This window comes from Lactuca sativa, chromosome 6 (genome assembly GCF_002870075.4).
Source record: "Lactuca sativa cultivar Salinas chromosome 6, Lsat_Salinas_v11, whole genome shotgun sequence".
NCBI classification, from domain to species: domain Eukaryota; kingdom Viridiplantae; phylum Streptophyta; class Magnoliopsida; order Asterales; family Asteraceae; genus Lactuca; species Lactuca sativa.
Window position 1 is genome coordinate 111,677,527 of NC_056628.2, and position 25,758 is coordinate 111,703,284.

The 25,758-nt window shown below is 41.8% G+C and overlaps 1 pseudogene; it reads left to right on the forward strand.

The window, feature by feature from the left end:
- Positions 1 to 1,849: 1,849 nt before the first annotated feature.
- On the forward strand, positions 1,850 to 25,542 carry LOC111898318 (two-component response regulator-like APRR2; annotated as a pseudogene).
- Positions 25,543 to 25,758: the final 216 nt, after the last annotated feature.

A 25,758-nucleotide genomic window follows, 5' to 3' on the forward strand; every position in this document is an offset into this window, starting at 1 on the left:
AACAAACAAGCATACTTATGGATCTTCACAAACGTTTTCAAAAACTCTTTTCAGAAAATATCGGATTTTCTGGTGGTTTTCAAAATAATACAAAACGTTGCTTTTCAAATACCGCTTATGAACTCACCAACATTTCATATGTTGACGTTTTTCAAAATACTTGTATTCTCAGGTAACAAGTGAACCAAAGGAAAATGTACTCAGTGATGGCTTGCAGTTTATTTATTTATGAATCGAACAATTTATTTTTGGGAATGTAATGTTTAAACAATGTACTCAATGTAAACTTTATCGGTTGTACTATATTAATGCATGGTGACGAATGATGTTACGTTTCATATATATTCAATGTTATGGTATTCAATTAAGTCACGACAGCCCTCGGACGTTTCCGCCGTCTGGTTCGGGGGTGTGACAACGTGAAATTGTAATATGTACATCACATACAAATTTGTAATAATATGTCATAACATATAAATTTTACACAATATATTTGGTTTTTCTTACAACTTTAATAGTATTTTATAGTTTGTTTAATAAAATTAGTAAGAACTTAAAAAAATACTTTGTTTTGTATCAAATAAAATGTCAAATAAATAAGTCACTTATTGTAATAAAAAAGATAGTTAGTGTGTATCGATAAAACCATGTCAAATAAGTTGATGTGTGTAATAGACAAGTCCATAAAAAGCAAAATCAAAATCTTTGACAAACATATCTAAATATGGTGGTTGGAACAATGATTAAGTGATTTTGTTTCAAAAACAAAATACTCCCATTCTGAAAGTTAGATGTCATGACCAATTAGTGCAGAACTTTTTTTCTTCTTTTTCTGCATATACTGTGGTCTCATTCTTCTCGATAAATCCCTACTCTCTCTCTCTCTCTCTCTCTCTCAACAGTGGCGCCCATAGCTTTTCTTTAATCCTTTTAGTAAAGGTCTTAAATTTATATCTCCTTTTCTTGTTCATGTTTTTTCTTCAACTGGATGCACTTCGATACTAACTTTCAATCCGACGAATCAAGTGTAACTTTAGTTTCCACTTTTCTTACTCCCCCTTTTAACTTGCATGCATTTATCAAACCTTTTTACTCTATATTTACTTATCCTTGTCTTCTTCCTCTAAAGCTTTTTTTTTTCAGCTAATCCTCGAATCTATCTTGACAAATTCCATCTGTTGTTTTGCCACACTGAATCGTCATGCCAAAGTCATATAATTTGAATCTTTTCATGATTTGATGATTTGTCTTTCAACAGCAGATCGTACTTATGTTAAAATGGTTGGTTCTTGTTAGGTTTTAATCATGATGCAAGAACTTCTGTGTGTTCTGTTTTGTGTCAGTGTGTGTGAATAATCAATATGTGTTTTGCATAATGGGTTATGACCTACAAATAATATATACTTTTTTTTAATACTTTGAATCATTATTAAGAGTGAATCTACTTTATGATTATATATATATATATATATATATATATATATATATATATATATATATATATATATATATATGTGATGAACAAGATGTCTTAAATTATGAATTCTCAGATGAGGAAAGTTATTATGAAGAAATCATTTGCTGCTTAGATTTTACAACTTTTATTAATTAAAATTTATTTGTTACATGTACAATTATTCTATCATCAGTAACTGCTTCGATTAATGATGTCTGGATCTTCAACACTAATATATCTGATCACTGATCTACCCATCAAGATTCTAAAACATGCATTATTTTATGCGGATCCAAGACCGATGAGATTAAGTTTTTGATATGCAGAGTTTCTAAATGAGAAAAATGATTACGAGTAGAGAGATCTGATTTATATAAACGATGCCGAACAGCTATGGTTTGCACTGCAAATGAGTTATTAGGGTGGAAAGATTTTCCAAAGGGTCTTAGAGTCTTGCTCCTTGATGAAGACATCAATTCTGCAACTGTAATAAAATCTAAACTTGAAGAAATGGATTATGTTGGTTAGTTACTTCAACTCCAAACTGTTCTTGATTTATTTAGTTGTGGATTTATTGTGCATGACTTTTCCACATGTTTAGTTGAAGTTCTTTACTTTATTATAATTTATGTTCTTGAGATTGTCTTAATCATGTGCTGTGCAAAAAAAACTTTAAGATAAAAGAAAAACTCTTTTCGTAGGTTGATGATCACGGAAATGGAGTTCGAGTATTTAAGATGTTTATCTTTCTGAGTCAGAGTTTTAATCGAATTACATCTAAATGTGTTCAAAACCGGATAATATTTTTATGTTCAATACATAAAACTATTACCTTTTAGTTTTGGTTCCATATGTTTGCAATTTTTCATCTTTCCTATCACATTCATTTTAATTTGTATATAATATGTTATAGATTGTATATAATCATATCGGGGACTTCCCAGGGCCGTTTCAAACATATTTTGGGTATGGACGAAAGGAAAAAAAATAGGCCCTTAACATACAAAAATTTCATCTAGTTTTTTATAATAACTTAACAATCGAAAGAAAATTATTTGTACTAGCTTCTAATATAACATTTTTTATTATATAATAATAATAATAATAATAATAATAATAATAATAATAATAATAATAACAATAATAAAGTCCACAAAAATTTTGGACCCCTTTAAAAGATGGGCCCTGGACGGTCCCCTATCGCTCACCACCCTCTGGAACAACGGCCTTGGGACTTCCGAGTTTGTTATAACATTGAGAAAGAAAACATAAATTTATTTTGTAAATCTATTCACATAGGAAATACAAAATTAATATTAATATACTATAATATTCCATAGTATTTAGCTTCAATTTTGAAGGGTTCAAAACCAAACCAAACTTACATTTTGACTCTTGAACTCAAATCAGATGTGCAATAAGACCATTTAGAAAATTAGAAGTCTATAAAATAATAATGCTAAAAAGAAAAATCGATTCCCCTTTCAGTTAAAACAGAATATAAAAGAGGTATTAAATAAATAAATTTCGGATATCAGATAATCCGAAATATCCGAAATATTTTGAAATCAATATCCAAATCCAAATTCGAAAATTCGGATAATTTCGGATTTTCGTATTGGGTATCAGATATTGGATATTTTTAACACCTCTAATTATCTATGTATTCAAGTCTATAAGCTCTTTATTATGGCAAGAGAAATTAAATATTCTCCTACTTTTTGTTCCTACATATTCTCCTACCTAATAAAATGGTGACATGTGTAACATGTAATAAAATTTAATGATATTTTAGGATAGTAATATGACACATGTCATCATTTAAATGAGTAAAATGATGGTAGGAACAAAAGGTGAAAGACCCTAACTTTCGTATTTCTGAAAGACCCAAACTTTCATACTTCACAATATTGTTACTCCGAAACATGCTACATGCATATTCATAAAATAATATTTTACATTGATAGTTTGATTACAAAAATCGGATACAAACCGACAACCGACTATTACAAAGTGTTATATATTACATAACTACCCAGAATACTATACTTTGATACATACATGATCCCTAAATACAAAAGTAGTATTACAACTATTCTAAACCTTCCAACAGTATATGACTATACTGGTTACTTAGTGAGTTCAATAATAGATACAATATAACATTATGCCATATATACACTTCAATATGGCAGAAGCAAGGAGGAACAAGGAACAAAAAGGCATATGTGAATAATGCGAAAAGGTTTCCATATTAATTAATGAGACATAACAATTTCCATACTTGATATACAATCAATAGAACTTCAGCACAAGTGGCATAGAAAATACTCATGAATATCATTTTGCTAAAATATTCAAGCTTTCAGCCTTATCTTAGCATACTGCCGAAGCCAAAGTGATGCCTATGTCATACACTTCATGATCAACGGTACATACCAATACCTAAGTGATGCCTATGTCATACACTTTGTGGTCAGAGGTATAGCCTTGCTACAACAATAGCAGAAATAATATATGAGATGATGACATGGAAAAGCACATAGCATATATAACACATAACATACAGTTGTTCCTATATATTGAACTCACCTTGAATTAACCGGGGGTTAAAATAGTAAATTGGGCAGCACTTCGGCTCTAAATATGACTTTCTTTGTTGAAAACCAGGAGATTTATAGAAAACCGGTCCCTACGAGGGTTGGGCTTCAAAACCAAAAAGATAAATTTTTTTGGGGGCTTCTCAGGCACTTCGGGGCGTGTTCCGGGTGTTAAAAATGATTCCGGGGCTTCGGGGGAAGTGGAAATAATGAAAAATATGAGTTTAGGGGTCAAAATTGGCAAATTTCACATTTTACTCGGGAGGGTTCGCAGCCTTCCTATTTATAGGGCGAAGTCCGAAGTCGACCGAGAAGGCGGGGAGTCAGCGAAGGCAGGTGGCAGCGAGGGAGAGAGACACGCGCTAAGCCTCGGACGCGCCACAACGCTGCGTACATGTCAGGATCAGGGGCTTCGGACGCTACACGCGTCAGACGGAGATTGGACCACGCTTCGCCTGCGATAGGTGGCAAGACGCGATCAGATACGGGGCGAATTGCGAGGATCCGGCTGACGTGGCCTATTCCGGACCTTACCCTTGCGAGATTTCTCGGAAAATGTGCCCCAAACTTCTGAAATCCATAACTTTCGTATACGAGCTCCGTTTTTGACGTTCATTATATGCACGTGTAGGTAAAATTATTCTCTACAACTTTCGTTGAGACTTTGTCGGCTAATTTTGAATTTAATTTTCATATTATTATTTTTAATAGATCGGGACAGGAAAATCAGTTAAAAATTCATAACTTCTTCATCCAACGTCTGTTTTGTCAGACTTTTTACCATTGTACTACTATTGACGAGATCTTCAATTCTCGTTTAGGTTGTGTCGGCTAAAAATCAGTCGATTTAAAATTCGAGTTTTTAGCTGTCTACTACTAAGCTAAAACTTAGAAAAATCATAACTTCCTCATACGAAGTCAGATTTTGGCGTTCTTTTTATCCAACTTCTTGGTTTAACGAATACTACAACTTTCATTTAGATCACTAAGGTTAACTCGGATTTCGTTATAACTCGGATTTCGATTGGTCATAACTTCTTCGTTATAACTCGGATTTCGATGAGGTTTTCGCCTAAATGCTTCTAACGAGATTATCTACAACTTTCAATAATAAAATTTTACTTATTTCAAATTTTATATTTTCGTTAAATTTCACCATTTGACATTTGATTGGAATCTCATAAGACTTCCAATATTTTCTGAGTGATTCTAAACATAGTTTTACTTCATTTATAGTAAAAACTATCTGTTAGAACTCAACATGAAAATTCACATAATATTTCGTAATATTATTTACAATACACGATAACGGAACGTGTATGTTACAAAAGGTAGTAGGATATTAATATACGCGTTGGAGGTTATCTAAATTTGGCATTAATGTGTACAGTTTCGGCTTTCTATAGTGAGAATGATGCATTGTTGGCCATTGCGGAAAAATGTAAAGGCTTCCATGTAGCTATAGTAGAGGTATTGAAGTATTTTTGAATTTGATATACTTTTTGATGACATGTATACTGATGGTGCCAAGTTTTTGGAAATTAATATTTTCCAGATATGGGTGTTACAAAGTGGCACCTGGTTGCCTCCATTTGAGCGTGTTCTTGATTTATTGGCTTCAATTTGAGGTGTCTTATGTTTTTTTATATTTTGTGACAGGTGAGAGCAGGTAACCTAGATGGAAGGTTTAAATTTCTTGAAAGGGCGAAAGACTTGCCTACAATCAGTATGCCTCCTTAACCACTAATCTAAATTTCTATGATGATAAATCTTTTTATACGAACATAAATTGAGTTTCTTCCGGTTTTGATTGCAGTGACTTCAGATCTGAATTGCATCAGTACCATGATGAAGTGCACAGCAGTAGGTTTTTATTCAATACAAGATTGTTTTTAAGGGTTAAATGCAATAAAAAGCAATATATTTGTTGATTACTGCATTGTACTTTCACTTTGTCCTGTTAAAGCATTGCACTTTAAAAATCTACCAATGTCATCTTAATATAATGCAATTTTTCTTGCTATAACTAGGTAGATTTTTCAAAGCACAATGTCCTAATAAGATAATTAATAATGAAAGTAAATGCTATAGTTAATACATTTTTTTTAAATCCACTTCCATGATAAGATTTTTTTTGAAAATTTAATGTTGTAATGGGAAAAAATGAAAATACAATGCTAAAATGAACAATAAATGAAAGTATATTGTTATTTCTTGCATTTAGTCATATTTTTAATAACCAACTAGTCTTAGGCAATGTTTATGTTTTTCCCCTATTCAGTATCATCTTGAAAAATGTTGTTTAAAATATATTTTAGAAAATAACAGAAAAATATATTAATGTGAGCAAGTATCTCAAGTTACGACAAAGTGCAAAAACCTCTTTTTTTCCGAACTATCTAAGTCATTCTTTATTTATTAATCAAATAAACATGAATACATGCTTAGCATATTAAATTGTATATATTGATCAACGGACTAAATCTTGTCCCCATTAAGTCAAAAGAAAACAATATCAAAATCATTTTAATACTGAAATCTCAATGATCTCAACCCATGTGCTTGTTTTCTAGCTTGGTGCAGTCGAGTTCCTAGAGAAACCATTGTCTGAAGATAAACTCCGAAACATATAGCAGCATGTGGCTCACAAGGTTAGTAAGTTTAATTTCTATTGTGAACTAATAAATTCATTACCTTTCACTTGTTTTCTGATAATGGGATCGTGAAAACTTCAAGCAGGCATTCAATGCAGGACCAAAGGATGAAAATGAACCATTGAAATCCCAGAGAGCTTTGATTCATTTGGAAAAAGAAGGTATAAAGCAAGAAATCATTCAAAATCAAGAACATAATGAGGAGGTATCAATTGAAAGTGATAAATATCCCGCTCCATCAACCCCACAGTTGAAGCAAGGAATAAGGCTAGTTGATAATGAAGATCAAACTAATCTCTCAACTGAGAAAGACTGTGTCGAACATGATGGTGAGTGTAAATTTGTCGAAATTACTTGTGATGATCATTTAGTTGTTGATATTGTTATGGAGACAAACTCCTACAAGAGTTTGGATGAGGGAATCAACAAGCCTTCAAATAATGAATGTTGCCCCGATCCTAAAAATGACGATAAGAAGCAAAGCGAAGCATCCGAGCATCCTTTTTCACGTTCTAGTAAATTCGGTCGAAGAAAGATCAAGGTAAAGATGATGATTGATATGATTTATTTGATTAATCCTGAAATCACTGTGCCTCATAGAAAATCTATGAGGCACGCTATGCTCGTGCCTAATACATACTTGTATGTATGAGTGTGAGGCACACTGTGTGTGGTACATACTTATATGTATCAGGCACATTTGGTATGTATGTATGTATATATATATATATATATATATATATATATATATATATATATATATATATATAAGGCACGCCATGCATTGTACATATTGTACCTCATATAGTCTGAGTTGAGAGCCTAGTGGTTGAGTTACCAGATTTCTCATAGGAGGTCTACGCGATTTACCCCCCACAGGATGGGCCTTATGAGGCACATTGTGCATGTGCCTGATACATACATGTGTATGTACGTTATGTATGATGTAAATGTGCCTCATATACTTGTAGAAATCAATTGTGTATGGGCCAAGATGCATTGGTGCACCATGATTATATTTGTGATTTTAAATGGAGCATTTGTTTCAGGTAGATTGGAGTAGTGAACTACACAAGAAATTCATACAAGCCGTGGAGCAACTTGGTGTTGATCAAGCCATACCTTCACATATATTAGAACTTATGAACATAAATGGTTTGACTAGGAATAATGTCGCAAGTCATCTCCACGTTAGTACAACTTGGTTCTTACACATAATATAATATAATATGATAGGTTGTTCTACATTTGGCATGCATTGTGGACAAGACAGGAAATCTTGATCATCACAAATAGCCTTAGAAAGCTTGTCCAGTCCTAGTCATATATATATATATATATATATATATATATATATATATACACACACACACACACACACACAAGCTACCATGATTGTTTTTTTATCTAAAACTGAACATATATTTTTGTTATGATTTACGCAGAAATATAGATTACAACAGAGACATATTTTGCCCAAGGAAAGTGGCCAAAAATGGGCTCAAACTAGGCACCATTCAACAACAAGAAACTACTATCCACAAAAGCCCATTATGACCTACTCTCCTCCATATCATTCTAACCAAGTATATCCTACTTGGCCACCTCCACACAGTTACCCTCCTCCACCTCAGATGTGGGGCCCGCCATATTATCCAACATGGCATTCTTCCGAAAGTTGGCCGTGGAATCCCAATCCAGGGGTAAATTTGTCATTCTACACTAATATATTCATTTTGTAATGTGTGTACCGAGCCTTTTGACCTTTACGAGACAATTATGGGTGTGTTCTTGTGATGTTCAAGGCACAAACTGAAACTTGGGGCTGCCCAACCATCCCACCTCCCCCATCTTTTCCTCAAGTAAGTATGCTTTTTGTAATCGGGTAAATCCAATGAATAACTTTATACTTTTATTTATATGTGTATTTTAGCATCTTAGTTTTATTTCGTTCAACTACAACATTGCGCTTTCAATTTTTTTAATCAGGGTAATGTATTTTGAAAATTCTATCTAGTTATTAGGATTATATTTCATTTTTTTCTTATCAGGATACTATCATGTGAAAACTCTAACCTAATTATAATAGTCAAATTTGTTTCGTGTTTTGATGATGTTGCCATATTTTTTTTTAATAAACAAATCAATGAGAAAATGTTGCTATTCATTACATTTAACCCTTTTTGTCATTGGTTGCATTGAATTAAAAAAATAATATTTATCCACGATTCGGGTGATTGCAGAATATTTCACAATTTCAGAGTAACTGAACCATGCCAAAGAATTCATCTGACCATTATCCGGTATTGACCTTGTAACATCCCGAAATATCAAGAGTAGAGTTGAAGGGCTAAAAGAGTAAATTGGGAAAGAGCGACTCGGCGAGTCCATGTGCGGACTCGGCGAGTAGAGTCGCGACTTGGTCGCGTGTTAAGTGGCCGCCTCGGCGAGTCAGAATAATGGACTCGGCGAGTAGGCGCTGAGTGGAGAAAACCCTAATTCTCGGGGTTGAGCCCTATATAAAGAACATAACATCCATTCCCCCAGCCTCCTTACTAATCCTCAAGTCCAGAAACCCTAACCCTTGTGTGTGAGTGGATCAAGTGCATTTGGAAGCTTGGAGAAGCAATTGTTGAGGAAATCATGATGGGTAAGAGGCTTGGAGCAAAGGGGCTTTGCATGGATTCGAGTTTCATTGCAGTTGGGGCATTCCTTTGAGGTAATATCTCATTTTTGAGCTGCTATTTCTTAGATGCATCGTTTTGGGGGTGTTAGAGACCATATCCTTGGATGTATTGGAGTTTAGAGGTTAGATCTGAGGTTGCTACCTCAGATCTGGAATGGAGAAGGGTTGGAATGCATGAAAGTCCCTGTTTGTGAGTGGTTGATGGAGCTATTTTGTCCCAAACCCAAACCCTAGAGTGAAAATGCATAGATCTCTTTGGATTCACGTAAAGTTTTCCACTTTACATGATGGATGAGTTGTAGGAGGCTAGATCTATGTTTTGGATCAATTGCATGGCCTGGAATGCTTTTGTATGAGTTCAGACTGGTGGTACTCGGCGAGTCACATGGGTGGACTCGACGAGTTGCTTGATGATGAGCTGGAACTCGACGAGTTGGAAGAACAACTCGGCGAGTTGGATGAAGATGGCCTGGAACTCGGCGAGTTGTATGAACAACTCGGCGAGTAGGTTGAAGATAGACTTAGACTCAGCGAGTCTGCTGTTGGACTCGGCGAGTCTTGTCGAAGAGTCCCAATATTTTCTGGTTGAGTCGAAAATCGACGAGTCAAGGGATGACTCGATGAGTTGTGTGCGAGTGGACTCAGAGTTGTGGGACTCGGCGAGTCTCGGGGTGACTCGGTGAGTTGAGTCGCGGATTGGGGAAGTTCTGAGCATGGGGACTCGACAAGTCGACGGGTTGACTCGGCGAGCAGGATCAACCAGGAGGGTTGACTTTGACTGAGGACTTTGACTTTGACCAAGAGTTGACCGTTGACTTTTAGGGGTTGGTCAGCGATATGTCCTTTGGGCTAAGAGAGGGGTAAAATAGTCTTTTACCCTTAAGAGGGTGCCATGAGAGGGTTGATTCTAGTCTCGAGAGTTATATTCATGAGAGTATATGCCTTACGTGTTAGGCGGGGGCGAGTTCGAGATTCAAGTGTGGGGATATCTGCTTTCTACTTGCCAGGTGAGTCTTCTCACTATACTTTACCTTGAGTAGGTAACCAGAGTTATGTGACAGAGTATTTGTATGCTATGTATGTTATGTGTTGTACTGCATTATTTCTGCGTGATTTATGCTGTGCATGTTTTCAGAGTTGGAACCGGAGGGTTCCTATGTAACATCCCGAAATATCAAGAGTAGAGTAGAAGGGCTAAAAGAGTAAATTGGGAAAGAGTGACTCGGCGAGTCCATGGGTGGACTCGGCGAGTAGAGTCGCGATTGGGTCGCGTGTTAAGTAGCCGACTCGGCGAGTCATTAAGATGGACTCGGCGAGTAGGCGCTGAGTGGAGAAAACCCTAATTCCCGGGGTTGAGCCCTATATAAAGAACATAACAGCCCTCTCTCAGCCTCTTTATTCATCCTCAAGTCCAGAAACCCTTAGCCTTTGTGTGTGAGTGATCATATCTCATTTGGGAACTTGAAGGAGGTGTTTGTTGAAGGAATTTTGGGAGTTTGAAGGCTTGGAGCAAGGGGCTTTGCTTGGATTCGAGTTTCATTGTAGTTGGGGCGTTCCTTGGAGGTAATATCTCGTTCTTGGGCTGTTGTTATGTTGTTTCTTCATTTTGGGGTTTGTGGGGAGCTTGTCTTTGGATGTAATTGGAGTCTAGAGGTTAGATCTGAGGTTGCTACCTCAGATCTGGAATGGAGAAGGATCAGAGAGCATGAAAGTCCCTGTGTTGGAGTGTTAGTGGAGCCATCATGTCCCAAACCTTAGCCCTAATGTGCAAAATGCATAGATCTCTTTGGATTCACGTAAAGTTTGCCACTTTATGTGATGGATGAGTTGTAGGAGGCTAGATCTATGTTTTGGAGTAATTGCATGGCCTGGAATGCTTCTGAATGGATTCAGACCGGTGGTACTCGGCGAGTCACATGGGTGTACTCGACGAGTTGCTTGAAGATAAGCTGGAACTCGACGAGTTGGAAGAACAACTTGGCGAGTTGGATGAAGATGGCCTGGAACTCGACGAGTTGTATGAACAACTCGGCGAGTGGGTTGAAGATAGCCTTAGACTCGGCGAGTCTGTTCTTGGGCTCGGCGAGTCTTGTCGAAGAGTCCCAATATTTTCTGGTCGAGTCGAGAATCGGTGAGTCAAGGGATGACTCGGTGAGTTCTGTGCGAGTGGACTCAGAGTTGTTGAACTCGGCGAGTCTCGGGGTGACTCGGCGAGTTAGGTCACAGATTGAGGGAGTTCTGAGTATGGGGACTCGGCGAGTCATCGGGTTGACTCGGCGAGTAGAGTCAGTCAAGGGTTGACTTTGACCTTGTCTTTGACCAAGGGTTGACCAGTGGTTTCTAGGGGCATTGTGGTAATTGTTGATTTTTGTTTTGAGTTTAGTGCATTGGTGGTTGTCCAGTGGTGGAGATCGTATCAGTGAACGGAGCAGCTTGGGTTATCTGTTCAGTCGGCAGTTTCGAGGTCAGTTATCCTCACTATATCGACAGGGTCTACGGCACCAAGGCCGGCCCTTTATCGGATGGAAATCTGGATAATTGTCTGTTATGATATTGCTTGATATTGGCCGGAAGGCATTATGTTATGGGCCGGAAGGCATTATGTTATGAGCCGGAAGCCATTCTATGTTATGTGGACCGGAAGGTCATGGCCTGGAAGGGCGTATGTGTGTAAGTAGTATTTTGACTGAGACGTAGGGTGAAGCTATGCTAGTGACCGGTTAGGTCGGTATCCTGGTTAGGATGATGATATGCTATGTGATCCGCTTGATTGACTTGTTGCCTGTGAATTGCTATATGATTGTATGTATATGTGCACATGGTTGTTTGGACTGGAGTTGGGTTGAGGCGGATCCTGCTGTGTGCTGTAGGCCAAGATACCCAGGGCGGACCGGTTGTCCCGAAGGCCCAGCGAGGGGTTCGGATAGGCTGTAGGCCCCGAAAGGGGCGGACCAGACGTGCCGAAGGCTTGGAGAGTGGACCAGATAGACTGAAGGCCCGGTGCGGGCGGACCAGTCATACTGTAGACTCAGAGAGTGGACCAGGTGGATTGAAGGCCCGGGAGCAGGCGGACCAATCACACTGTAGACTCGATGTATGTGGATAGACTCAGAGGGTGGACCAGGTGGACTGTAGGCCGGTGCGGCATACCAGTCAAACAGTAGACCCGAAGTGCATGGCTGTTATGTGATCGGATATGTTATGGCATGTTATGCGTGTATGGTATTTGTGGTTGGTATTTTGGGGATATCTCACTAAGCTTTCGGGCTTACAGTGGTGGTTTCATGTTTTTCAGGTTCTTCAGGAGACTGTGGCAAGGCGAAGGCGTGATCGTACCGCTCCTCATGATTTTATAGTGATGTGATTCTGGGAATACGTTAAATGTTTTGTATTGAAAACCTTTTTGTAAAGATTTTAATGAAATCGAGCTGTTTTGAAAAATTTAAAATTGGTTGTATTTTTTGGTCGTTACAAGTTGGTATCAGAGCCTTGGTTTGAGTGAATTGGAGGAACATTCGTGTGACTCCAGTCTCAAATCGAGGAGAGTTTTCAAAAGAGTATTTAAAATGGTTTTCAAAATGAGTAAGGGAGGACGCGGAGGTACGATCAGTCGGAGCCAGTAAGTAACCCCAAAATACCATGCATATTATTTGTTTTTGAGCTTTGATAGAACAACATGCTAGTGATAGGCTAGGGATCTTCAGGATTTCATGATATGTTGCCTGATTTGTGATGCCTGTAGCCTAGGGTTCCTTATGGGATATTTTCAGTATTCCTCTAGTGGTGAGGGTTGAGCGTTGCTATGCATGTTTCTCTAGGGCGTTGTGGTAGTACTTCATACAAATATGGGTAGGTGTGGAAGGTAGTATGGGCCCGTACTACTGAAAGCACAGGACCCATACGCGTATCAGGGAAACCATGATCTCTAGGGTTGGGTTGAGAGAGTTGGATCCCAGGTTGTGGGAAGAGTCTCAGATTTTGCGTGGTGTTTTCAGCATGGAGATTCCGAGGCATGATGAGAGTGGATCCGGATCAAGATCGGGAGCTAGAGAGAGAGTTCCGGGCGAATTGGTGCCGCTCGAGGTTATCGGTCAGATGAGCACGAGCGAGTTGGATGCGAGGATTCATGAGATCCTGCGTGATGAGATTGCTGAGTTGTTCCGGGCTGAGTTGCCAGAGTTGTTTGGGTCGATTAAGACCGCCATGGTTGAGTATTTTGATGAGCGCTATGCAGCTCTCACTGAGACAGCTGCCGCGGCAACTACAACGGCTGTAGTAGCGGCAAGGGGAGGAGCTAGTCGGGGTTTTCAGTATCGGGACTTCGATAATACGAAGCCTCCCACATTCGACGGAGTTCAGGACCCGATTGTTGCTATGAGGTGGTTGTCAGACGTGGAGGGGTGTTTCTTCACATGTTCATGCCCTACTGATCAGAGGGTGAGGTGTGCTCTGAACCTGTTGAGGCTCGGGGCGAAGGATTGGTGGAGATTGACCACGGGGTCATATTCGGATGCGCAGAGGGCTGCGGTTTCGTGGGATCAGTTCAGGGAAATGTTCAGCACTTGTTATGTTCCGCAAGTTGAGAGGGAGAGATTGGCTCAGGAGTTCCTTGAGCTGAAGCAGGATTCGGAGTCGGTGACTGAGATCACCAGGATGTTCACTGAGAGGGCGATGTTTTGCCCAGAGTTCGCTTCGGAGCAGGCTCAGATGTCTCGATATCTGAGCATGCTCAAAAGGGACATCAGGCAGTTCGTGTCTGCGCATAGGTGCGGGACATTGTTGGAGTTGCAGGAGGCCGCTAGGCGGCGTGAGTTAGAGATTGAGTTGCAGTTGCGTGAGCTGAGGCAGGCTCTGGTGCATTCGCAGCTGGCGCCGAAACGGTCCAAAACCGTTGATGTTAGAGTGGGGGATCTGAGCAGCCACACTTGCGGGAAGTGTGGGAGGGGTCACACCGGGGTTTGTAGGTCTGGTGGTGCATGCCGCAAGTGCGGAAAGGAGGGGAACTATGCGAGGGATTGTCGGTAGTTAGCGCCAGTTCGGGATTTGAGGATTTGCTATCATTGTCATCAGGTTGGGCATTTGAGGGTCAACTGTCCGCAGCTTGTTGCAGGAACGGTGCAGGCTCCAGCACCGGCCACTTTGAGGATCACAGGTGGAGGTCAGGGTGGAGCAGAGCCCCCAAGGGCTTAGGGTCATGCTTTTCAGCTTGTAGCAGAGGAGGTCAGGGCAGTGCCGGATGCAGCTGCGGGTAGGTTCTTTCTTGATATCTTGTTATCTTGTGATTATTGTGGTGTAAAGTTTATGAGCTGGTATTTTGTTTGGTTTTCGTTGTGGTATTCGTCATTATGCGGGTTGTGGTTTTGGTTATGGGTTATTGTTTTGGGAATTCCGTTGGTTATCATTCATGAGGGTTATTAGTGGAAACCCAGCATTGGGTTGCAGGCCGGGTAGCACCTGCTTTCTGAGGAGTGGTTAGATGTAGATTGAGTTTCTTTCGAGCAGGTTGATCAGGGTTGACGTGAGATCTCGTTGAGGTTGTTTATGCTTGTGGGAAGCAGTCCGCATGTAAGTGTTTTCTTTGTGCAAGAGTTGTTCTAGGAGGTCAGTGATGGCGACCGGTGGTTGATAGTTAGTGCCCAAGTGGGGGAGAATTGGAGAATTCTGCGGGAGATTGTCGAGTATTCGAGAGTGCTTAGCTGTTGGGATTCAGCAAGTGTTCTGTCAGCCCAGAGTATAGGCTGATAGGAGTAAGTGTCGGGCATGCGGGGCGGGATACAGACCTAGGGCATTTGATTGTGGAGGTCCGGGGAGCAGGCCGGGATCGAGTATGTATGATGGAGTTAGAGTTCAGAACCCCTAAAGGGCTAGAACGGTATGCGTGGGAGGATTTCCGAGGGGGATAGCCCGGAATGTTGAATGGTAGTTGAGCGGTCCGGATAGACTGAAGGCCGGTAGGCGTACCAGTCAGGCCGAAGGCTCGGAGAACGGTCCAGCCAAACTGAAGGCACTGAGAGCGGTCCAGATTGGCTGAAGGTTTTGAGAGAGTGGTCCAGATGGGCTGAAGGCCTGGTGAGGCGGTCCAGTCATGCTGAAGACTCTGCAGGTATTGTTGGATCAGTTTGAGGATATGGTTTGTGTATGTTGCAGTGTGATTGCATTAGAAGGTCTGGCCCCAGGTAGTGATCTTGATTAGTGGAGTTAGTTCAGGGGCTTGAGAGTCCGAGTATGTGTGTGTTGGATGGATAGCGGATACGCTAAAAAGGGGTGGTGTAGCGTTGGGCGAGCACCGTGGCACCTGTTGGAGTGGCAATATGGCCAAGTGGATTCCTTGGAAAAAGGAAGTGAGAGAGGTGTGTAACTCCGAGAGGGAGTGCAAGTTCACGGAAGTGGAAGCGGCAGAGCAGAGTTATAATTAGAGTAATTCGAGTATGGTTTTTGAGCAGCGTGTTTGCGGCAGTGAAATAGAAGCTCATCTGGTTTGGGATGTCTGCTGAGGTTGCGGAGGAATTCCGCAGATGTAGAGCCAAGAGACTCGGAAGGGATGCAGGGAGAGAGCCTTGGGCTCTTAGTGTGATTCTGATCAGGGTATTGGATATGTATCAGTGGTTCATCCTGGGGGATGTTGGAGGATATTATCAGTGTATCAGGTTTTCCCAACCTGAGGGTGCTGGAGAAAGTTCAGCATGTGTATGTGATTACAAGAGGAGAACTCGTGGGAGTTGCTCTGAGATTGAGAATGGGTCTTTCCGTTGTCACGGAATGGATAGAGTGGGATTCGGATCGGGGATCCGATGGTTCATGGCTTTCTAGCCCTTATGGGTCGAGTGATTGTTGGGATTTGGGGCAATGGTGCGTCATGGGTAATTCTCGGTTGTTGAGTGTGATTATCAGAGGGTACAGCCAGTGCCCAGCTCGAGACGGTGGTCAGGACACCGTAAGGAAAGAGAAAGTGTGTTTGAGTTTCGATGGGTATGCCTTGAGGGACTTGGCCCGGTTAAGGCCAGGTGGCGCGCTGTGGCAGTATCTTTGGGATTGAATTGCTGTAGGCTTCGAGGACGAAGCCTAATTTAAGTGGGGGAGAATTGTAACATCCCGAAATATCAAGAGTAGAGTAGAAGGGCTAAAAGAGTAAATTGGGAAAGAGTGACTTGGCGAGTCCATGGGTGGACTCGGCGAGTAGAGTCGCGACTGGATCGCGTGTTAAGTAGCCGACTCGGCGAGTCATTAAGATGGACTCGGCGAGTAGGCGCTGAGTGGAGAAAACCCTAATTCCCGGGGTTGAGCCCTATATAAAGAACATAACAGCCCTCTCTCAGCATCTTTATTCATCCTCAAGTCCAGAAACCCTTAGCCTTTGTGTGTGAGTGATCATATCTTATTTGGGAGCTTGAAGGAGGTGTTTGTTGAAGGAATTTTGGGAGTTTGAAGGCTTGGAGCAAGGGGCTTTGCTTGGATTCGAGTTTCATTGCTGTGTGCTGTAGGCCAAGATACCCAAGGCGGACCGGTTGTCCCGAAGGCCCAGCGAGCGGTCCGGATAGGCTGTAGGCCCCGAAAGGGGTGGACCAGACGTGCCAAAGGCGCGGAGAGTGGACCAGATAGACTGAAGGCCCGGTGCAGGCGGACCAGTCATACTGTAGACTCAGAGAGTTGACCAAGTGGATTGAAGGCCCGGGAGCGGGCGGACCAATCACACTGTAGACTCGATGTATGTGGATAGACTCAGAGGGTGGACCAGGTGGACTGTAGGCCGGTGCGGCGGACCAGTCACACAGTAGACCCGAAGTGCATGGCTGTTCTGTGATCGGATATGTTATGGCATGTTATGCGTGTATGGTATTTATGGTTGGTATTTTGGGGATATCTCACTAAGCTTTCGGGCTTACAGTGGTGGTTTCATGTTTTTCAAGTTCTTCAGGAGACTGTGGCAAGGCGAAGGCGTGATCGTACCGCTCCTCATGATTTTATAGTGATGTGATTCTTGGAATACGTTAAATGTTTTGTATTGAAAACCTTTTTGTAAAGATTTTAATGAAATCGAGCTGTTTTGAAAAATTTAAAATTGGTTGTATTTTTCGGTCGTTACATCCTAGAGTTAGAACCGGAAGGTTCACAGAGTTAGAACCAGTGGGTTCACAGAGCAGGGTCCACGAACCCACAGAGTTATAGCCTCGTGTGGCTAATATGTGTTGTGTGTGGTATTTTTGGGAAACTCACTAAGCTTCGTGCTTACAGTGTTTTGTTTTATGTATGTGTTTCAGGTTTCTTTCAGGACCATGGGACGGCACCGGCTTGATTGTACACACCAGAGAAAGAGTCATGTTTTGAGGATCCTGGTTTTCTATACAAGTGAAAATGGAGTCATGTTTTGTAATTCGATTATGAATGAGATTTTAAACAAGTGTTTCTAAGAATTAAACGATTATTTTTAAATGAAAATTGTTTGAAATTTTCGGTGTTACAAGTTGGTATCAGAGCCTTGGTTTGAGGGATTCGGATGCGCCTTCGGGTAATTCTGGACTCAAACTGAGGAAGTAAGAAAAGTTTTCAAAGAAATAATTTACTAAAGCGAATAAGAGTTCAAAGAGAAAACAAGAAAGAGCAGTGTGTACAATCAGCCAGAGCCCAAACGGTGATTTCCCAAAATACCCTTACTTTTGTGTTATGAGATATTTATGATGCACTTTATGAGATATTATTGCATGCTAGAGACAGGCTAGGTATTCCATATCTTAGGACTAGAGTGGCCTGATTTGTGATGCCTTAGCCTAGGAATTACTGTGATATGCGATGTGCTTTTGAGTATGTGATGAGTGAGAATATTTGATTGGAATCCTTTAGGGGATTTGAGTAGAGGAGTAATCTAGGGGAGATACCTAGATGAGTACTGTGGTACTTGGAGAAAGAATAGTTAGAGCCCGCGAGGGGAAGAGTTGCAGAGTTCGGTGGTACTTCCGAGGATGAGCAGAGCAAGCGGAGTTATAACCCAGAGTGAGTCATATATATTCTTCGATGTTCGAATGCTGCTTGCTTGGTGCTTTGTGGAACTCTCGATGATGGGAGTCAGCTACCAAGCGAATATGACGATATTCAGGAGGTAGATGGCTGGCATCATTAGGAGCTCTTCAGCAGTTGATGACAGAGAAGTGTAGGAATCTAGGAAGAGCCTAGGGAGTAACCTTAGCCAGATGAGTGCACTGGCAGAGTAGAGAATTTCGCTGGGAAGCGAGCGCGCGCGACGGAATTGGTGAACGAGAAGGTCGAGCAGCTACTTAGGAGCTCCGGGATAGTCCGTGTGGAAAGTATGGGTAGATGTGGCAGGTAGTATGGGCCCGTACTACTGAAAGCAGAGGACCCATACTTGATACAAGGAGTATTCTGAAGGTTCTAACGAGCGTATTAAGGAGTGATGTTATGGTTTGAGTACCATACATCGGAGCAGATTGAGGAGTGATGTTATGGTTCGAGTACCATACATCGGAGCAGATGGAGGAGTGATGCTATGGTTTGGGTACCATACACCGGAGCATATTGAGAAGAGATGTCATGGGATGAGTACCATGGTTCGTAGTGAATGATGCTTGTGATTCTCTGGTTATCCGGTCACGATTGATGAGGTAGAGATTGGACACTATGGGTTTTAGGCCTGTAGACCATGATTGAGTTTGAAGAGGCGTCCCTCGAGAGGGAGGTCGAGAGCTTATCAGAGTATTTTGGTAAGGAGTTAGAGGGAGGGGCGAATTTCGGTCTGAGTTGAGCAATCAGTCGATAGAGGAGATGTCACCTTCTATGACCTGAGTGGTGCTATTTATGTTCGTGTGTGGAACATGAGAAGCCTGATGTTTAAGTTTCGGGTTTGGGGGTAAAACCCTGCAGGTTGTCATTGATGATGATTTTCCATCAGAGTATCAGGTAGCATGTGTGCTGCGAGACAGTGATTTACCATGAGCAGATAGTCAGCTGGGACTGAGATAGTCAAGGACCACGTTACGCCTATTTGAGTATAGTAGGGCGTATTGTAGAGGTATCAGTGGGGAGTCCAGTCGAATTAATCAGTGCAGTGGTTTTTCTATCCATGTTGGGTGTTGAATATGGGAGTGGGTCCCTGTTCTTGGGATGATCCATGTGTTGGAACGTTGGTTGATGAGTCGAAGTGGGGAATATGATGATTTCGTGGTCCAGTCTATAAGACAGTGATGTTATTGGACAGTTGAGTTGTTGGTATTGGATTGGTACGAGACTTGGAACGACTAGAGGCAGTCGTGATGAGAAGTTCTTGAGGATTTCATCTGAGGTTCAGAGTTATGAGATCGATTAATTTCCTTAAAGGGGATTATCGGGTGTTGCGTCGCACTTTCCAGGGGCAGGTGCGTTATTGCTGGTGGAAATAGTTCGTGAGGTTGTTGATGTGTCAGATAGTGATGGTTCGAACCCTAAGTGGGGGAGAACCGGGTGGTTTATTGAGAGAACCAGAGATTTGTGCAAGAGCGGTTAGGGGTTGGATGCAGAACCTACGGCTTGAATTCAAGAGATCAGGGTCATTGGTGGTCAAGGAAAAGGTGTAGGGCAAGATAATGCATGTGGTGTATGCCTGAGGGAAGGATGGGTGTCTCCACGGCGGGTGGTCAATGGTCAGGAATCTGGTGGTGGTCAGAGTCGTTTCAAGTGGAAGACTCGTAATGATGGTATGGGCAGTTGAGAACTTCTGGGTTGAAATATGGGTAGCAGATTATCGAGTAGCCAATTCCCGGGCTAGGATGTGTATTCTTGCTTGAATTTTGAGTAGTAGTGGAAAGGATTTCGGAGGATCATCAGTGTGTTCTGAAGGGTTAGCGCCTTCCTTGTATTCCAATTGAGTGTTTGGATGCACTGAAGTTGCGCATCGTGTGATATCAGAAATTATTATGGGATTTAGAGGAAATGTATTGTTGTGTGTGTATGGTGTTGGGAGTAAGGGAATCTGTGGTTGTGGCAGGATCTTGTGATGTTCTGTTGGGATATTCCGAGGTATCCGGGTATGATATCTTTATTTCGGAGTTACTCATGAATCTTGAGTTGAAACGATTTGTGGTGTATCAGGTATCTACGGATCTAGTGGGAGCCCTTCGAGTATGGGCATCCAAGGAGATTATTTAAGAGAGTGGATCTTCGCAAGGGTGGGCATTTTGATATGTCGATTGCCTCCAGAGTCTGTGATGCATATTCGAGTCGAGTATGGGTAGCTGCCTATGATAGCTTGCGAAGCATGAGCTAGTGGAGTCAGAGGGTGTTGTGATACTGCGGGAAGTCGTAGTACTCACTAGTCAGAGGGTGTTGTGATACTGCGGGAAGCCGTAGTACTCACTAGTCAGAGGGTGTTGTGATACTGCGGGGAGCCGTAGTACTCACTGGTCAGAGGGTGTTGTGATGCTGCGGGGAGCTGTAGTACTCACTAGTCAGAGGGTGTTGTGATGCTGCGGGGAGCCGTAGTACTCACTAGTCAGAGGGTGTTGTGATACTGCGGGGAGCCGTAGTACTCACTAGATGGCAAGAGAATGTGATGATGGAATGTTCTCCGATCAGTGTATGATGTGGAAGAGTTTTGGGTTTGAGTAGCCCTAGTATTGAGTTCTTGAGCCTGGGTGTTGAACCGGGGGCGAGACCGGGGTCTCCGTCTCTGTCGGGAGATGCACAAGGGATATGCGCAGCAAAAACCAGAGATCAGAGTTGAGACGATCCTTGGTTGGATTGTATTTTCTCGCATGAGGAAAAGAGAATTTTGTGACTTGCGTGTCCCTGGGCCGGGATAGTGGTCACGGGGAGGAAGTTAGTGGGATATTTGGATCATGATATGGATGACCTTTGGAGGCTCAGCTGTGGAGTCAAAAGCTGACCTGGTGCTCAGTCTCGAAGAGGGATATGAGAAATGAGCTAGAGCTTATCATGATGATGTCTGAGGACACTTCAGAGTGAGCGAGCGATTCAGACGCTCGAAGACATGCTTCGGGCATGTGTATTAGATTTCGGAGGGAGTTGCGGCACGTATTTATCCTTGGTTGAGTTATCCTATATCAACAGCCATCATTAGTGCATTGGTATGCCACCCTTTGAGCTGTTGTATGGGAGGAGGTGTCGGACCCTCATTTGCTGGGAAAAGGTAGCGCATGGACCCGAGAGCCCTTGCGAGCAGATCCAGAGCATGTGCGATACATGGAGTAGTGGCAAGATTGGCAAGTGGATTTCACTGGGTAAGGGAGGAGAAAGGTATGTAACCCCCCCCCCCCCCCCCCCCCCCGGGGGGGGGGGGAAGTGTTGGTTCACGGAAGTGAAAGTAGTAGTGAGAGTGGATGATTTGGAGTATGGTGGTTGAACACTGTGTCTGTGACAGTGGTATGGAATGACATCAGGATGGGATGTCTGCTGAGGACGCGGAAGGGATTCCGCGGGTGTAGAGCCAAGAGTCTCAAGATGAATGCAGGGATGGAGTCTGGGACTCCCAGCTTGATTCTGATCAAGGGTTGTGTGCGTAGTGGTGGTTCCTCCTGGGGATGTTAGAGATGTCGTCAGTGTGACGGGTTTTCCTAACCCGAGGGTGCGAAGGTTGGTGCAGCATGTGTGTGTGATTGCAAGAAGAGGACTCGTGGGAGTTGCTCTGAGATTGAAGAGTGGGTCTTTCTGTCAAGAATGGATGGATAGAGTGGGATTCGGATCGGGGATCCGGTGGTTCGTGATTATTTCTAGCTCGTAGGGGGGGGGGGGGTCGGGCGATTGTTGAGATTTGGAGCAGTGATGCATCTCGGGTAATTCTCGATTGTTGAGTGTGATTATCAGAGGGTACAACCGGTGCCCGGTTTGAGACGGTGGTCAGGACACCGCAAGGAAAGAGGAAGTGAGTTCGAGTTCGATGGTTATGCTTTGAGGAACCTGGTCCAGTTAGGGCCAGGTGGCGCGTCGTGGGAGTATTTTGGAGTTGAGTTGCCATAGGCTTCGAGGACGAAGCCTAATTTAAGTGGGGGAGAATTGTAACATCCCGAAATATCAAGAGTAGAGTTGAAGGGCTAAAAGAGTAAATTGGGAAAGAGCGACTCGGCGAGTCCATGTGCGGACTCGGCGAGTAGAGTCGCGACTTGGTCGCGTGTTAAGTGGCCGACTCGGCGAGTCAGAGTAATGGACTCGGCGAGTAGGCGCTGAGTGGAGAAAACCCTAATTCTCGGGGTTGAGCCCTATATAAAGAACATAACATCCATTCCCCCAGCCTCCTTACTAATCCTCAAGTCCAGAAACCCTAACCCTTGTGTGTGAGTGGATCAAGTGCATTTGGAAGCTTGGAGAAGCAATTGTTGAGGAAATCATGAAGGGTAAGAGGCTTGGAGCAAAGGGGCTTTGCTTGGATTCGAGTTTCATTGCAGTTGGGGCGTTCCTTTGAGGTAATATCTCGTTTTTGAGCTGCTATTTCTTAGATGCATCGTTTTGGGGGTGTTAGAGACCATATCCTTGGATGTATTGGAGTTTAGAGGTTAGATCTGAGGTTGCTACCTCAGATCTGGAATGGAGAAGGGTTGGAATGCATGAAAGTCCCTGTTTGTGAGTGGTTGATGGAGCTATTTTGTCCCAAACCCAAACCCTAGAGTGAAAATGCATAGATCTCTTCGGATTCACATAAAGTTTGCCACTTTATGTGATGGATGAGTTGTAGGAGGCTAGATCTATGTTTTGGATCAATTGCATGGCCTAGAATGCTTCTGTATGAGTTCAGACCGGTGGTACTCGGCGAGTCACATGGGTGGACTCGACGAGTTGCTTGATGATGAGCTGGAACTCGACGAGTTGGAAGAACAACTCGGCGAGTTGGATGAAAATGGCCTGGAACTCGGCGAGTTGTATGAACAACTCGGCGAGTAGGTTGAAGATAGCCTTAGACTCGGCGAGTCTGCTGTTGCACTCGGCGAGTCTGCTGTTGCACTCGGCGAGTCTTGTCGAAGAGTCCCAATATTTTCTGGTTGAGTCGAGAATCGGCGAGTCAAGGGATGACTCGGTGAGTTGTGTGCGAGTGGACTCAGAGTTGTGGGACTCGGCGAGTCTCGGGGTGACTCGGTGAGTTGAGTCGCGGATTGGGGAAGTTCTGAGCATGGGGACTCGACGAGTCGACGGGTTGACTCGGCGAGCAGGGTCAACCAGGAGGGTTGACTTTGACTAAGGACTTTTGACTTTGACCAAGAGTTGACCGTTGACTTTTAGGGGTTGGTCAGCGATGTGGCCTTTGGGCCAAGAGAGGGGTAAAATAGTCTTTTACCCGTAAGAGGGTGCCATGAGAGGGTTGATTCTAGTCTCAAGAGTTATATTCATGAGAGTATATGCCTTACGTGTTAGGCGGCGGCGAGTTCGAGATTCAAGTGTGGGGATATCTGCTTTCTGCTTGCCAGGTGAGTCTTCTCACTATACTTTACCTTGAGTAGGTAACCAGATTTATGTAACAGAGTATTTGTATGCTATGTATGTTATGTGTTGTACTGCATTATTTCTATGTGATTTATGTTGTGCATGTTTTCAGAGTTGGAACCGGAGGGTTCCTAGAGTTAGAACCGGAAGGTTCACAAAGTTAGAACCAGAGGGTTCACAGAGCAGGGTCCACGGACCCACAAAGTTATAGCCTCGTGTGGCTAATATGTGTTGTGTGTGGTATTTTGGGGAAACTCACTAAGCTTCGTGCTTACAGTGTTTTGTTTTATGTATGTGTTTCAAGTTTCTTTCAGGACCACAGGACGACACCGGCTTGATTGTACACACCAGAGAAAGAGTCATGTTTTGAGGATCCTGGTTTTCTATACAAGTGAAAATGGAGTCATGTTTTGTAATTCGATTATGAATGAGATTTTAAACAAGTGTTTCTAAGAATTAAACGATTATTTTTAAATGAAAATTGTTTGAAATTTTCGGTATTACATACCTTCACCGTATCTTATAGGATTTGACTTTTTTGGTTATAAAAATGTTTTTCAAGTCAAGAATAAGATAGATTTTTCAGTTTTGGAGTTGATTGCTAAGTTATACTCTTCGGTACAAATGTCAAATCCTAGAATGATATTATTATCAGTAAGTCATGGTTAGAACTTTAGAGGTGAAACATAACTTTTAGAGTTAGAATTTTATATGTATCCTTTCTTTTTTACTACATTTTACTTCATAACCCAAGTAATTATAACATAATGATCATACTTGAAGTGTAGTGTCTTTGTTTGACCTCAAAATTCAAACATGAAAGTCAAAAGTCATTGCTTCCGATCCATTGGGCTTAGACGCCTTACACCCTTAAAATAAATTAGTTATAACTTTTTCTAAGCTTGTTTTTGTAAATTCCCCACACAATTTTTTTGACTTTTAAATGTTGGAGTGTTATTTAACTATTAGTGATTTAGTGTTAGTGTTAAGTGTTATATATAGCACAAATTGCAATAATTAATATGTTTTGCTTTTTTTTACTAATATAGTAAATGTACCTAATCTTTTGACATATAACAGAAATGTAAGAACATTCTTTACCCATAATAGCAACTTATAGTTTTTATTGTGTGTTGTAACTCATAATTGCAGTGTATAGATTTCTCTACAATCATGCTATACTTACGATTCCTTACCCATAATTACAATATACTTACATTTCTTAACCGATAATAGCAATATATAACAAATACACTGTATTTCGATGCATCCAAATGTGAGTAGTAGCTTCTATTAATTATTGGTAAAAATATAAGTAGATTGTTATGAATATAACATAATCTACATTGTTATTATTGGTAACAAATATAATTAATTACCTTGCAGCTATCAGAAAAAAAAGTACATTTCTCGTATTGAGAACGATAGTGAAGTACATTGCTATTCTTTATAATTTGTTAATATTCATATTCCATTTTGTGTTAGTGTTTTGCATGTGCTTTTGAAGTGTTGTGACATATGGACGTACTATAATTATTGTAGGGAGATGAAGTCATTGACAAGGTGGTGAAGGAAGCAATAAATAAGCCTTGGCTGCCATTGCCTTTAGCCCTCAAACCTCCATCTACTGAAAGTGTCATATCAGAGCTCTCCAAACAAGGGATCTCAACCATTCCTCCCAAAATCAATGGTTGTTGTTGATGTTGACGCTGATGTCAGCCGCTGTACACAATTGATGTGTATGATCTCAATAAATTAACTCTGATCATATACAATATTGTCGACGATAGTTCAATGGGGTTGTAAATAGATTTTAATTAAGAGAATTTGATTCGTGGGCCCACACATTTTGAATGTGAGCCCCACATATTGTGGTGCTCATGTTAGTGGTGAAGAACTGCCCTGTGTAATAAAGGTTGTACATCTTTGAAGAGATGCCTATGGGTT